The sequence below is a fragment of the Saccostrea echinata genome, unplaced genomic scaffold, assembly GCF_033153115.1.
Source record: "Saccostrea echinata isolate AGI-Se365-2 ecotype Australia unplaced genomic scaffold, CSIRO_AGI_Sech_v1 ptg000006l, whole genome shotgun sequence".
Lineage (NCBI taxonomy): Eukaryota > Metazoa > Mollusca > Bivalvia > Ostreida > Ostreidae > Saccostrea > Saccostrea echinata.
In genome coordinates, this window is record NW_026889755.1 from 12,170,375 (window position 1) to 12,184,613 (window position 14,239).

At 35.0% G+C, this 14,239-nt stretch overlaps 1 pseudogene; it reads right to left on the bottom strand.

Moving 5' to 3' along the window:
* The window catches only part of LOC133180390 (uncharacterized), a 42,764-nt pseudogene extending 30,258 nt beyond the window's left edge, over positions 1 to 12,506 (bottom strand).
* Between the last annotated feature and the right edge of the window lie 1,733 nt (positions 12,507 to 14,239).

Consider the following 14,239-nt stretch of genomic DNA (forward strand, 5'->3'; position numbering starts at 1 on the left):
TCCAAATGTTAAAACAAAGACTATCTCTGTATTTTGAAAGATGGAGAACATCATACAATGTATTTTGAAATCTTTTATAGGTCAAATAGAGTGGGATTGAAACGATTTAAATTTTTCAAAAAATTTAAATTGAATTCAACTCTTAAAACAAAGACCATCTCTGTTTTTTGAAAGACAGAGAACATCATAGAATGTGTTTTGAAATTACTGAAAGGTCAAATAGAGTGAGATTCAAATGATTTAAATTTTTCAAAAAATTTAAATTAAATCCAAATGTTAAAACAAGGACTGTTTCTGTATTTTGGGAGATGGACAACATACTACAATGTGTTTTGAAATCTTTCAAAGGTCAAATAGAGAGATAGACCTTGTTTTAACGTTTGGATTCAATTTAAATTTTTAAAAAAATTTAAATCGTTTAAATCTCATTCTATTTGACCTTTGAGAGATTTCAAAACACATTGTATGATGTTCTCCATCTTTCAAAATACAGAGATAGTTCTTGTTTTAACGTTTGGATTCAATTTAAATTTTTTGAAAAATTTAAATCGTTTAAATTTTAGTCTATTTGACCTTTGAGAGATTTCAAAACACTTTATATGATTTTCTCCATCTTTCAAAATACAGAGATAGTCCTTGTTTTAACGTTTGGATTCAATTTAAATTTTTTGAAAAATTTAAATCGTTTAGATTTCAGCCTATTTGACCTTTGAGAGATATCAAAACACATTATATGATGTTCTCCATCTTTCAAGATATAGAAATAGTCTTTGTTTTAACATTTGAATTCAATTTAAATTTTTTGAAAAATTTAAATCGTTTAAAATTCACTTTATTTGACCTTTTAGAGATTCAAAACACATTGTTTTATGTTCTACATCTTTCAAAATACAGAGACAGTCCTTGTTTTAACATTTGGATTCAGTTTAAATTTTTTGAAAAAAATTAAATCGATAAAATTTTACTTTCTTTGACCTTTGAGAGATTTCACCTCATTGTATGATGTTCTCCATCTTTGGAAGCAGTTTTGAATTTTTTAAAAAAAAAATTAAATCGTTTAAATTTCACTCTTTTTGACCTCCAATAGACTCCTAATCACTCTCATTCATGTTTTATTATTTTAGATGTCCTTGATTTCATATTTTAAGGCTTTTAAATTATTTCAAATTTGAAAATTTTTGAAGTTTTAAATGCTGTAATAAAAATTCATCAAGTAGGAGCTTACCGCTTTCAACATTAGAGGATATATCAAAATCTTACAATTTTAAAGGTTTTAAAATTTGAAATTAAAGTATTCAAAACTTTCAATGATTTAAATTGAGTACACAAATTTTCATAATCACAGGTACATTATGAAATCACTATTTCAGACTTAATTGAATGTCCTTGCTTTCTTCTAGGTCACTGTGTATTAAACGTCGCTGAAGAAAATCGATAACTTATACATGGGTCGTCAAAATTCTCTAACACACCTGAGCTCATATTTTCTTTAAAATTGCACCTAAAATCAAAACAAATATACTGTAAGAAAGGTCACAGGAAGACCTATCAGACGGTGTAAAAAGTTTTAAAATCGGTCAAGAAATAAAAGAGTAAAGATTTTTTAAAAATAAAAGGATATCCTCCAAAGATGAAAGAGTACGGTCATCCACAAGTGTCCTTGATAATGAGTTTGACATGTCCTGTCAAAAAAAAGCTAACATACCTGAGCTCATATTTTCTTTATTAGTGCATTTACAAACAAAAGAAATACATTGTTGGAAAGGTCTCGTAAAGATCTATTTGATGGTGTATAAAGTTCTAAAATCGGTCAAGAAATAAAAGAGTAATGCTTTTTAAAAGAAATCAAAGGATATCTGCCAAAGATCAAAGAGTACGGTCATACGCAAGTGTCCTTGACAATGATTTTGACATGTCCTGTCAAAACAAAAGGCTAACTTACCTGAGCTCATATTTTCTTTATTAGTGCACTTACAATAAAACCAAATATACTGTTGGAAAGGTCTCGTAAAGATCTATTTGACGGTGTAAAAAGTTTTAAAATCGGTCAAGAAATAAAAGAGTAATGATTTTTTAAAGAAAAGTTCTTAAAGTACACTTGCACTCAAGTGACCTAACACACCTGAGCTTATATATTGTTTATTAATGTACTCACATGCAAAACAAATACATTTTTGGAAAGTTCTCGCCAAGATCTATTTGACAATATGAAAAATTTCAAAATTCGATTAAAAATTTTTTTTTGAAAAATTTAACTTTAAAATTTGAAAAATTTAAACATCTTCTTAAAATTTCAAAAGTCAGGTGCACATGTCAAGGTCACAAATCTATCATTCCTGAAATTTTCAAATTTCTATTTTGCGCAGTTTCTTCAGAGTAGGACAGACCGGAATTGCAGAAAAACGTCAAAAATACGTCATATTTCACGACCGGAAGTGAAATCATCAAAAATGAAAAAAACGTCCCGAGGGAACATCGTTCCCTATCATCTCCGAAAGTTTCATAAAAATCCACCGAACCGTTACTGAGATACCGGTGTAGGAAAAAAAAAAAATAATAATAATAATAAGAAAAAGAAACAATACAATAATAGAAGGGTCTTCCGCTGAAGACGGAAGACCCTAATAAAGGTGAAAAAGAAACCGAAGAATAATAGAAGGGTCTTCCGCTGAAGACGAAAGACCCTAATAATAATAGGGAAAAAGAAACCGAACGAAAACAATAAGGTCTTCCGTTGGAGACGGAAGACCTTAATAATAAGAAACAGAGTAAAAACAATATGTTCCCCAACTTCGTTTGGGGAACATAATAAGAAGAAACAGAGTAAAAACAATATGTTCCCCAACTTCGTTTGGGGAACATAAATACCGTTAAAATACGACAGTTGGCTGCGTATAAGTGACTAGAACACTTTCTAAAACCAAATCCAATCTGTTTTTCCCACTTGAAGTCGTGAGATTTTTAAAAATTTAGTACAAGGTAAATTATCGCACAAGACCTTTATAATTATTCGCATTATAATACATGTTGCACGCGCGGATAAGTTTTGTAGACAATGCACTATTACCATCTAATCAGGCATAATGATGCCTTACCTGTTGCCGCTACGTAGGAAAGGGTATTTTGGGGTTTGGGTATGTATTCACACCATTCGAGTTGACAGGAATCAGAATGCACAATGGAGCCATTCGTCGTCCAAGAAAGACAGGAACTTGTGTTAAAGTCGCAGTCAGTCGCTGTCAAGTGAAAATTATGAACATATACATTAATATTTTGTTAAGGCCACTCTAATGAAAAAATGATTTTTGGTTAAAAAATTTATATTGTATAAGAATGTAAATGTTCTATTTATTTCATTTTTAACATAGGGTCCAAACCCTTTACCCCCAGGAAAAATTTTACAGACTTTATATTGAACAGAACCCCATTTTGCTTTATATATATATATATATATATATATATATATATATATATATATATATATATATATATATATATATATATATATACATATATATATATATATATGGCAGAATACATCTCAAGTATTAAATTAAATCAGATGTGGATATTTTAATTTCATTTATTTCACATCTATAGGCAGAGTATTAAATTAAATCAGATGTGGATATTTTAATTTCATTTATTTCACATCTATAGGCAGATCACCAGAAAAAAAAAAAAAAAAAAAAAAAATACTTCAGAATCACAACTCTTCAGTATGTAGTCCCAACACTGTCTCAAGGCCTCCAAAAACTTAAGAACACCCACAACAGATCCGTAGCAACGTTTTTTTTTTAAAAAGGGGGGGGGGCAAGAAAAAATATGACAAGAAAAAAAACTAATCTGTTCAAAGATTGGGGAAGTGGGGTGGTAGTATCCTCTAACATTTTGGCAAATTCCTTTTTAATTACAAAAAAATGGAACAATCTTCCTCCTTACTGCATCAAAAAAGTAAAGGGGGAGGCAAACAGCTTCGTATGAATATTTTCATACTGAACCTACACCAATTGATTATTCTACAAAAAATGTTGGGACCCCCTCCTTTCCCCAAATACCAGGGCACAGCACAATAACAAATAAGAAAAATAGCAATGCTTATCAAACGTAAGTATTTGAAGATTATGGAACTGAAAGCAGCAGATTTGAAATTATATGAAGTACAAATGTATTACAAAATCCAGCAGTCTAATGCAAGTAATATGATAGACCCGAGAGACAAAAAAAAATAATTGCAGGGAGTTGTCTCTTTAAAGCTTAACATATTTGAGTAGGAAAACAGTTCAGGTTTCATACTACGAATTAGTTTTTACTATCCCCATAAGATTTCTATATTTCAAATACCAAGTATTTTCTTACATGATCCACGTTACTAAAGAGAGGGGCTTGGTTTTTCGCCTTAATTCCTCGGACGTTGGATGAGTTATATTACAAGTAAATAATTATTTTTGTTATTCAACATATTTACTTATTAATTCTCCGTTTCATGCGGCTGGTTATGTTTTTATGTTAACTCTAAATTTTATTAATGAAATCATTTTGTGAATATTCGAAGATTGTAAATCATGGCCGTAGGAGCCGGGGGGAGGCACGGGAGGAGCCCCACCCCAACCCAATGTTGTCGATCAAGAGAATACTATAGAAAACATAGCTACTATATGATTGTGTCCCCTCGATAATAACATTTGATGAACTTTTTTTGTTTTTGTCAAGGAACTTTTGGAAGCTGATAGTGCCCACCGCCCAACTGAAAATGTATGGGTGTGCCCCTCAAACTGAAATTACTTCTTACGGGTCTGTTAATTATTGATCATATCAGGAATGGAATTAAGAGAAATAAAATTTCACGAAATTGTCAATCCCCTGTATAAGAGTAAAATTCCTGTCATACCAATTATGCGTCCTCGCGGTGATGCTGAACATCCATAACAAGAGACCCATACGCCACATCGCTCACCTGAGCACTATGGCTAGGAAAAAAGCAAAAATCAGTTCAGTATTGAAAAGCTTAAATGTATGTGGTCCAGACGTACCCCTAAAAGGGGGAGGGGGCGGAGATATGATTTGAACAAAATTGGATCTACACTAAGGATACTTACGTATTTCTTTGACTAACTGTGGCTTTTTTTCTACAAGTTTGAACTTTCATTGTGGTCCCACCCTATTCCCGGGGGTCATGACCTGAACAAACCTGAATCTACACCACCTGAGGATGCTTCCGTATAAATATGACCAATCAGGGCTTTGCTGCTTATGAAAAGAAGATTTTTAAAGATTTTTTACTCTATATTCCTATGTAAAATTTGGATCGTCCGTTGTGGCCCCACCCTACCCAAAGGGATCATTTTGATTTATTTCACATCTAAAGTGTTTTTTTTACTACAAGTTTGAACTTTCATTGTGGCCCCACCCTACTCCCGGGGTCATGACCTGAACAAACCTGAATCTACACCACCTGAGGATGCTTCCGTATAAATATGACCAATCAGGGCTTTGCTGTTTATGAAAAGAAGATTTTTCAAGATTTTTCCTCTATATACCTATGTAAAATTTGGATCGTCCGTTGTGGCCCCACCCTACCCAAAGGGGTCATTTTGATTTATTTCACATCTAAAGGCAGATCACTAGGAAAAACAACAACAAAAAAAAACACTTCAGAATCACAACTCTTCAGTATGCAGTCTCAACACTGTCTCAAGGCCTCAAAAACTTAAGAACACCCATAACAGGTCCATAGCGTTTTTTTAAAGGGGGGGGGATGTGACATGAAAAAAACCCGAATCTGCTCAAGGGTTGGGGGGACGATCCTCTAACTTTCTGGCAAATTCCTTTCTAAATACAAACAAGAGGCCCAAGGGCCTTAACCGTCACCTGAGTACAATACAACAATTTAGAGGATCCATAAACTGAAAAATGAAGCTTTGTTGCCAAAAAGCAAGAAAAATAGTATGATTAGCATCAACAAAATAATTGGTCTAGTATCTATCTGCCCCCCCCCCCCATTTATCATTATTCCCAAGCAGACTATTAACAAAATGTCTATTATTTAACCCCATATTATTACTTCTCACAATGGCCTCTCTTGGCCTTTGAAGAACATATAAAAAGATAAGTTATTTTTGTCTCATTTTTATTTATCTATTATTTCCAAGTCATTAAAACTATGAAAGTACTTTTTTTATTAAATAATAAATTTTCTTGCATAATTATCTTATTCTATTAAGCTTTCAAATACATTATTTACATTAATTAATTATCAAAGGTGAATGGCAAAGGGGAATAACTTTGGTCAGCAGAATAGTTAATAGAGCCCTGGCCAGGACCAGAACACTTGAATAAATGGTCCAGGTGTTCAAAATTCTGGTAAAAATCCCTTGCATATTAAAACTTTTACTCTGTTTGCCTTGAAAATCCCCAGAAGCATATCATTAAATAAATAAAGCCCCATCCTTACACCAGAGCATCTGACCCATTGGCCACGAACTCACAATTCTGGAAGAAGCACCCTTTCTCATCATAACTATACATTTGTTTCTTTACTTTAAAACCAGTGGTAGAAAAAATATTTTGAAAGAAATTATGCATTTTCACTATATAATCAATAGAGCCCCCCCCCCCCTCACCAGAACCCCTGACCCAGGGGCCATGAATTTAACGATTTTGGAAGAGGCATTCTTCCTTATCATAACCATGCACTTCCTTTGTTTTAAAAATACACAGGAGCAGAGAAGAAGATTTTGAAAGAATTCATGCCTTCTCCCTATATAATCAATAGAGCCCCACCCGAACACCAGAACCCCTGACCCAGGGGCCATGAAAGTCATAATTTCTGAGGCAGCCATGCTCATAACTATGTACTTAGTTTATTTAATATCCAGGAGCAGAGAAGACGATTTTCAAAGAATTAATGCAATTTTACTATATAATCAATAAAGCCCCGCCCTAACACCAGAACCCCTGACCCAAGGGCCATGAAATTCACAATTTCTGAAAAGGCAACCATGCTCACCATAACTATCTTCTTAGTTTATTTAATACCCAGGAGCAGAGAAAAGTTTTTCAAAGTTTTAATGCAATTCTACTATATAATCAATAGAGCTCTGCCCTAACACCAGAAGCCCTGACCCAGGGGCCATGAAAATCACGATTTTGAAAGAGGCATTCTTCCTTATCATAACCATGCACTTCCTTTGTATGAAAAATACCCAGGAGCAGAGAAGAAGATTTTCAAAGAATTAATGCAATTTTACTATATAATCAATAGAGCTCAGCCCTAACACCAGAACCCCTGACCCAAGGGCCATGAAATTCAAAATTTCTAAAAAGGCAGTCATGCTCGCCATAACTATGTTCTTAGTTTATTTAATACCCAGGAGCAGAGAAAAAGATTTTCAAAGAATTAATGCATTTTCACTGTATAATCAATAGAGCCCTGTCCTAACACCAGAACCCTTGACCCTGAGGCCAGGCACTCTTGTTCATCATAACTATGTACTAAGTTACTTTATTTAATACCCAGGAGCAGATAAGAAGATTTTCAAAGAAATAATGCACTTTCACTATATATCTATATAACCCCACCCTAGCACCAGAACCTGAGTGACTCAGGTGACCTAAAAAATGGAACAATCTTCCTCCATACTGCATCAAAAAGTGAAGGGGGAGGCAAACAGCCTTTGTATGAATATTTTCATACTTAACCTACACCAATTGATTATTCTACAAATAATTTTACTATATAATCAATAGAGCTCAGCCCTAACACCAGAACCCCTGACCCAAGGGCCATGAAATTCAAAATTTCTAAAAAGGCAGCCATGCTCGCCATAACTATGTTCTTAGTTTATTTAATACCCAGGAGCAGAGAAAAAGATTTTCAAAGAATTAATGCATTTTCACTGTATAATCAATAGAGCCCTGTCCTAACACCAGAACCCTTGACCCTGAGGCCAGGCACTCTTGTTCATCATAACTATGTACTAAGTTACTTTATTTAATACCCAGGAGCAGAGAAGAAGATTTTCAAAGAAATAATGCACTTTCACTATATATCTATATAACCCCACCCTAGCACCAGAACCTGAGTGACTCAGGTGACCTAAAAAATGGAACAATCTTCCTCCATATTGCATCAAAAAGTGAAGGGGGAGGCAAACAGCCTTTGTATGAATATTTTCTACAAATAAAGTGGGGACCCCATCCTTTTCCCAAATACCAGGGCACAGCACAATAACAAATAAGAAAAATAGCAATGCTTATCAAACGTAAGTATTTGAAGATAGTGGAACTGAAAGCAGCAGAATTGAAATTATATGAAGTACAAATGTATTACAAAATCCAGCAGTCTAATGCAAGTAATATGATAGACCCGAGAGACGAAAAAAAAATAATTGCAGGGAGTTGTCTCTTTAAAGCTTAACATTTCTGAGTCGGAAAACAGTTCAGATTTCATACTACGAATCATTTTTACTACCCCCATAATATTTCTATATTTCTAGTACCATTATTTTCTTACATGATCCACGTTACTAAAGAAAAGTGCTTGATACGGCGCCTTAATTCCTCGGACATTGGATGAATTATATTACAAGTTAACATTTATTTTCGTCATTTTACATATTTTTTTAATTCTCCGTTTCATGCGGCTGGTTATATTTTTATGTTGACTTTAAATTTAATTAATGAAATCATTTTTTGAATATTCGAAGATTGATAATTATGACCGTAGAAGCCGGGAGAGGCACGGGGGGGGGTCCCCCACAATAATGATGCCGATATATAGAATTCTATGGAAAACATAGCTGCTATATGCTTGTGCCCCCTCAAGAATTACATTTGATTTTTTGGAAGTTGCTAGTACCCCCCCGCTCAACTGAAAATGTATGGTTGTGTCCCTCAAACTGAAAATACTTCCTCCTTACTGTTAATTACTGATCATATCAGGAATTAAGAGAAATAAAATTTCACGAAATTGTCAATCCCCTTTATGAGGGTAAAATTCCTGTCATACTAACTCTGCGTCCTCGCGGTGATGCTGCAACATCCATAACAAGAGGCCTATGGGCCACATCACTCACCTGAGCACTATGGCTAGGAAAAAAGCAAAAATCAGTTCAGTATTGAAAAGCTTAAATGCATAAGTGGTCCAAAAGTACCCCTAAAAGGGAAGGGGGGGGGTATTGAATCTACACTAACTATTTCTTTGACTGTGACTTTTTTCCTACAAGTTTGAACTTTCATAGTGGCCCCACCCTACTCCCGGGGGTCAAAATTTAAACAAATCTGAATCTACACCACCCGAGGAAGCTTCCGTGTAAATATGAGCAATCATAGCTTTGCTGTTTATGAGAAGAAGACTTTTAAAGATTTTTCCTATATATTCCTATGTAAAATTTTCATCGTCCATTGTGACCCCACCCTACCCAAAGGGGTCATGATTTAAACAAACTTGAATTCTATACTACCTGAGGATGCTTCCATATAAATATGACCAATCATAGCTTTGCTGCTCTTGAGAAGAAGATTTTTAAAGACTTTTCCTATATATTCCTGTGTAAAACTCTGATCGTCCATTGTGGCCCCACCCTAACCCCTGGGGTCATGTTTTGAACAAACTTGAATGTACTCCACCTAAGGATGATTCCACACGAGTTTCATCTTTCCTGGGCCATCGATTCTTGAGAAGATTTTTAGGTCACCTGAGTCACTCAGGTGACCTATTGCTATCTGTTTTCGTCCGTCGTCGTCCGTCGTCAGTCGTCCGTCGGTCGTAAACTTTTGACATTTTCAGCTTCTTCTCTTGAACCACTGGACCAATTTCAACGAATTTTGGCATATAGCATCAATGGGTGAAGGGGTACAAAAATTGTGAATTTCATGGTCCCTGCCCCCCTGGGACCTGAGGGGTGGGGCTAAAACCATCAAAATTAGTGCTATCTTTAAAAATCTTCTTCTTTACTCCTGGACATCAAGCAGTCAAACTGTTGGCATCATTGTAATAAGCATTGACCCCTCTACCAAAATTGTGAAATTCATGGCCCCAGGGTCAGGGGTTCTGGTGCTAGGGCGGGGCTATATAGATCATATAGTGAAAGTGATTTATTTCTTTGAAAATCTTCTTCTCTACTCCTGGGTATTATTGAAACAAATTAAATACATAGTTAAGATAAGCAAGGGTGACTCTACCAAAATTGTGAAATTCATAGCCCCAGGGTCAGGGGCTCTGGTGCTAGGGTGGGGCTATATAGATCAGATAGTGAAAGTGCATTATTTCTTTGAAAATCTTCTTCTCTACTTCTGGGTATTATTTAAACAAATTAAATATATTGTTATGATAAGCAAGAGTGACTCTACCAAAATTGTGAAATTCATAGCCCCAGGGTCAGGGGTTCTGGTGCTAGGATGGGGCTATATAGATCATATTAGTGAAAGTGCATTATTTCTTTGAAAATCTTCTTCTATGCCCCTGGGTATTATTTAGACAAATTAAATACATAGTTATGATAAGCAAGAGTGGATCTACCAAAATTGTGAAATTCATAGCCAGAGGGTCAAGGGTTCTGGTGCTAGGGTGGGGCTTTATAGATCCTATAGTGAAAGTGCATTATTTCTTTGAAAATCTTCTCTACTCCTGGGTATTATTTAAACAAATTAAATACATAGTTATGATAAGCAAGAGTGACTCTACCAAAATTGTGAAATTCATAGCCCCAGGGTCAAGGGTTCTGGTGATAGGGTGGGGCTATATAGATCAGATAGTGAAAGTGCATTATTTCTTTGAAAATCATCTTCTCTACTCCTGGGTATTATTTAAACAAATTAAATATATAGTTATAATAAGCAAGGATGCTTCTTCCAAAATTGTGAATTTCATAGCCCCAGGGTCAGGGGTTCTGGTGAAAAGGGGGGGGGGCTCTATTGATTATATAGTGATATTCTTTTCTGCTCCTGGTTAAAAAGCAAAGAAGCTAAGTGTATAGTTATGATGAGCAAGAGTGCTTCTTCCAGAGTAGTGAATTGCATGACCCCTGGGTCAGATGTGCTGGTGTAAGGGTGCGGCTCTTGATAATATAGTGAAAATGCATTAATTATATTAAATAATCCTGTCTTCTCTTAGTGTTAAGCAGATAAACAAAGTGATTACTTATGATGAGCAAACTTCTGGTCCCAGGGTGAGAGGATCTGGTGTTTCTCACTGGGGGGGGGGGGGGGGGGGGGCTCTATTGATAATATAGTGAATCTGTAATAAAAATGCATTATTTATTTAAAAATCTTCTCTGCACCTGTGCATATCAGGGGCAAAAAGAGTAAAAAATTTAATAAGGAAGAGTATTTTTACCAGATTTTTGAACATCTGGACCATTTGGTCAAGTGTTCTGGTCCTGGCCAGGGCTCTATTAATTTGTATTCTACTGAGAGGAGTTATTCCCCTTTGCCATTTACTTTTGATAATTAATCACTGTAAATAATGTACTTGAAAGGTTACTAGAATAAGAGAATTATGCAAGAATTTTATTGTATAATAAAAAAAGTACTTTCATAGTTTTAATGATCAGGTATACTTGTAAGTAATAGATAAATAAAAATGAGACAAAAGTAACTTGTCTTTTTAAATGTTCATCAAAGACCAAGAGAAGCCAATGTAAGAGATTTCAACAAGGAATTAAAATAGTACAGAAGCACTGATATTTTGCTAATATACTATATGGTGATAGTGATAAATGGGGAACAGATTAGAATCTAATTTATGAACTGTTAATGAATACTAGACTAATTATTTTGTTGATCCTGATCACCATATTTTTCTTGCTTTTGGGCAACAAATCTTCACCTTTCAGTTCATTTTATACTCTATGGATCCTCTAAATTGTTGTATTATACTCAGGTGACCGTTAAGGCCCTTGGGCCTCTTGTTAAAAGATGCCATTAAATTTTCACTATTTTGTAAATATCTCCCCTTTGAAGAGGATATTGCCCTTCATCTGAACAAATTTGAATCCTTCACCCATGGATACTCTGTGCCAAGGTTGGTTGAAATTGGCCCAGTGGTGCTGGAGAAGAAGATGAAATTATGAAAAGTTAACGACGACGAAAGAGAACGGACAAATTTCGATCAGAAAAGCTCACTTGAGCCTTCGGCTCAGGTGAGCTGAAAAGCAGAGCGCCGATGTGCGCGCAGTAGTCTCCTACAGCGCCGCAGGAACTCGGAGGGATCACTTAGTGACGAGTTTGGGTCTCCTAGAACGCCACGCAACATTGAGCATGCAAAAAGTACGCCCCATGGCTCTGCTTTCTGATAAACACGCAGTAGAAACGTCTTAAGGTCACCGTAACAGCGCGGTTGGGTCTCTAAAGGCTCCGTTGGCGCGCTTAAGTAACGCACATGATCGTAAAGTAGACGCAGTGGTATAGTTGACGGCGCGGATAGAAGCTCTTTGATCGAGAATAAAAGCTCCAGGATCGAGAGTAGAAGTTCCTGGATCAGAGATAGCTAGAAGCACGCACATGATCGTAAAGTAGACGCAGTGGTATAGTTGACGGCGCGGATAGAAGCTCTTTGATCGAGAATAAAAGCTCCAGGATCGAGAGTAGAAGTTCCTGGGTCAGAGATAGCTAGAAGCACGAGTGCAAAAATTCAAAGTTCTTTGATGTGTTTTCAAGTCAAAAACTTTGTCTCACTTAACTATTTTAAAAAACGAATGCATTATTAATCATGCATGGCCATTACCTATAGTTATGAAATCGATGAGTATTTGTATGTTCCCATCCAATGAACAGCTCTCCCCATAATAAACTTTTTTTGACATTTGGTCCCTTACAAACTCTGTTATTTTATTCGGCTTCTTACAAACACTTTGATTATTTATTTATGACAATATTTGAAGCAAGCTAGTCCACGTTTGTTGTATTTTTTTAAGAATAAAAACCCTCATTGATTACAAAAATTCGACAGCGTGAAGATAGAGATTTAAACTAATACTGAATATTCCTAACAGTCAAATGACATTATTTATTGTATACACGCATAGTATATCTCTATTGATGAGTCCCAGGGGATTTAATTATAGCGTGTACATGGAGAGACATGAAGATATTATTACTTATTGTGCGTATTATAATTTACTTGTTTTTTACAAAGGAATTTCGTAAAGATATGCCTTTGAGCTTTCTTTGAGAACATCTGCGCGTTTCAAGATTTACAGCACTACATGAAGCATTTGATTAATGACTTTTTTGAAAATAGTTAAACCAAAAGTTTCCTCAACTAATTTGTACTTTTTTTTATTCTTGCGAAACTTTAGGCCTCGTTGATTAATTATTTAGCACATCTTACTCTTTGATGACTGATCATTTTGTATTTAGAAAAGACACGTTTATACATTACAAGTGACTGTGAAGTTTGCCAATGCCAATGTGCACTGAGGACGGTCGGTACACACTGGATACAGATAAATACACAAAATTATTAGGATTTATTCCCCATTGAAGGTTTTAAATGAAATAATCCCCAATATATACATCATTTTTTTTCCCATTTAAGCAAACGTTGTATCTATTTAGTGTTGGCGTTTCATATTTCTCTAAAGAGAAATCATAATTTATTCTATAAAGATGCTCACCTTTAAAATTAGCCTCCAGTTTCTTGAACGAAAAAGGATCCTTTTCGTTTACTGTTTTTAGTTTTAGGTTTTCATCAAACAGAGAAACAGTTAGATTCCAAACACTTTTTTTCATACATTCCAAAACACGACTGTCTTGTAGAGTAAAATCGAGATAATATTGAGTCGCGTTCCCATTCTGTTCCACCCTTGAAATGTGAGGCATTTTGAAACTCACAGAACTTAAATTTGGACACCATGAATACAGTGTCCATGATGAATAGAAACCTTTTGTGTACTCCGGTGTCACTTCTACTACCGCTCTTATATTTTCTAAAACTTGCCCCCTGACTTTGTCAGAAATATCGTAATTAAAAGAACAAGTTACACGAAAATCGTTGTCAGAAAAATACTTCATTTGAATATCCTTTGGATTTGTTTCTAATAAATATCCTTGAGATACGCAGAATAAAGTTAGCAATAAAACAAGAAAAACTTCATCACTCGCCATTTTCTTGTTATTGCTCTTTAATAAAGTCTGTGTACAGATTTAAATTAAAATGGATTTAAAAGTTGCAGATGCAGATTAACCTCCCCGGATTAAAGGATCAGCGTTTTATGTTAGAGCTTCCAGGATTTTT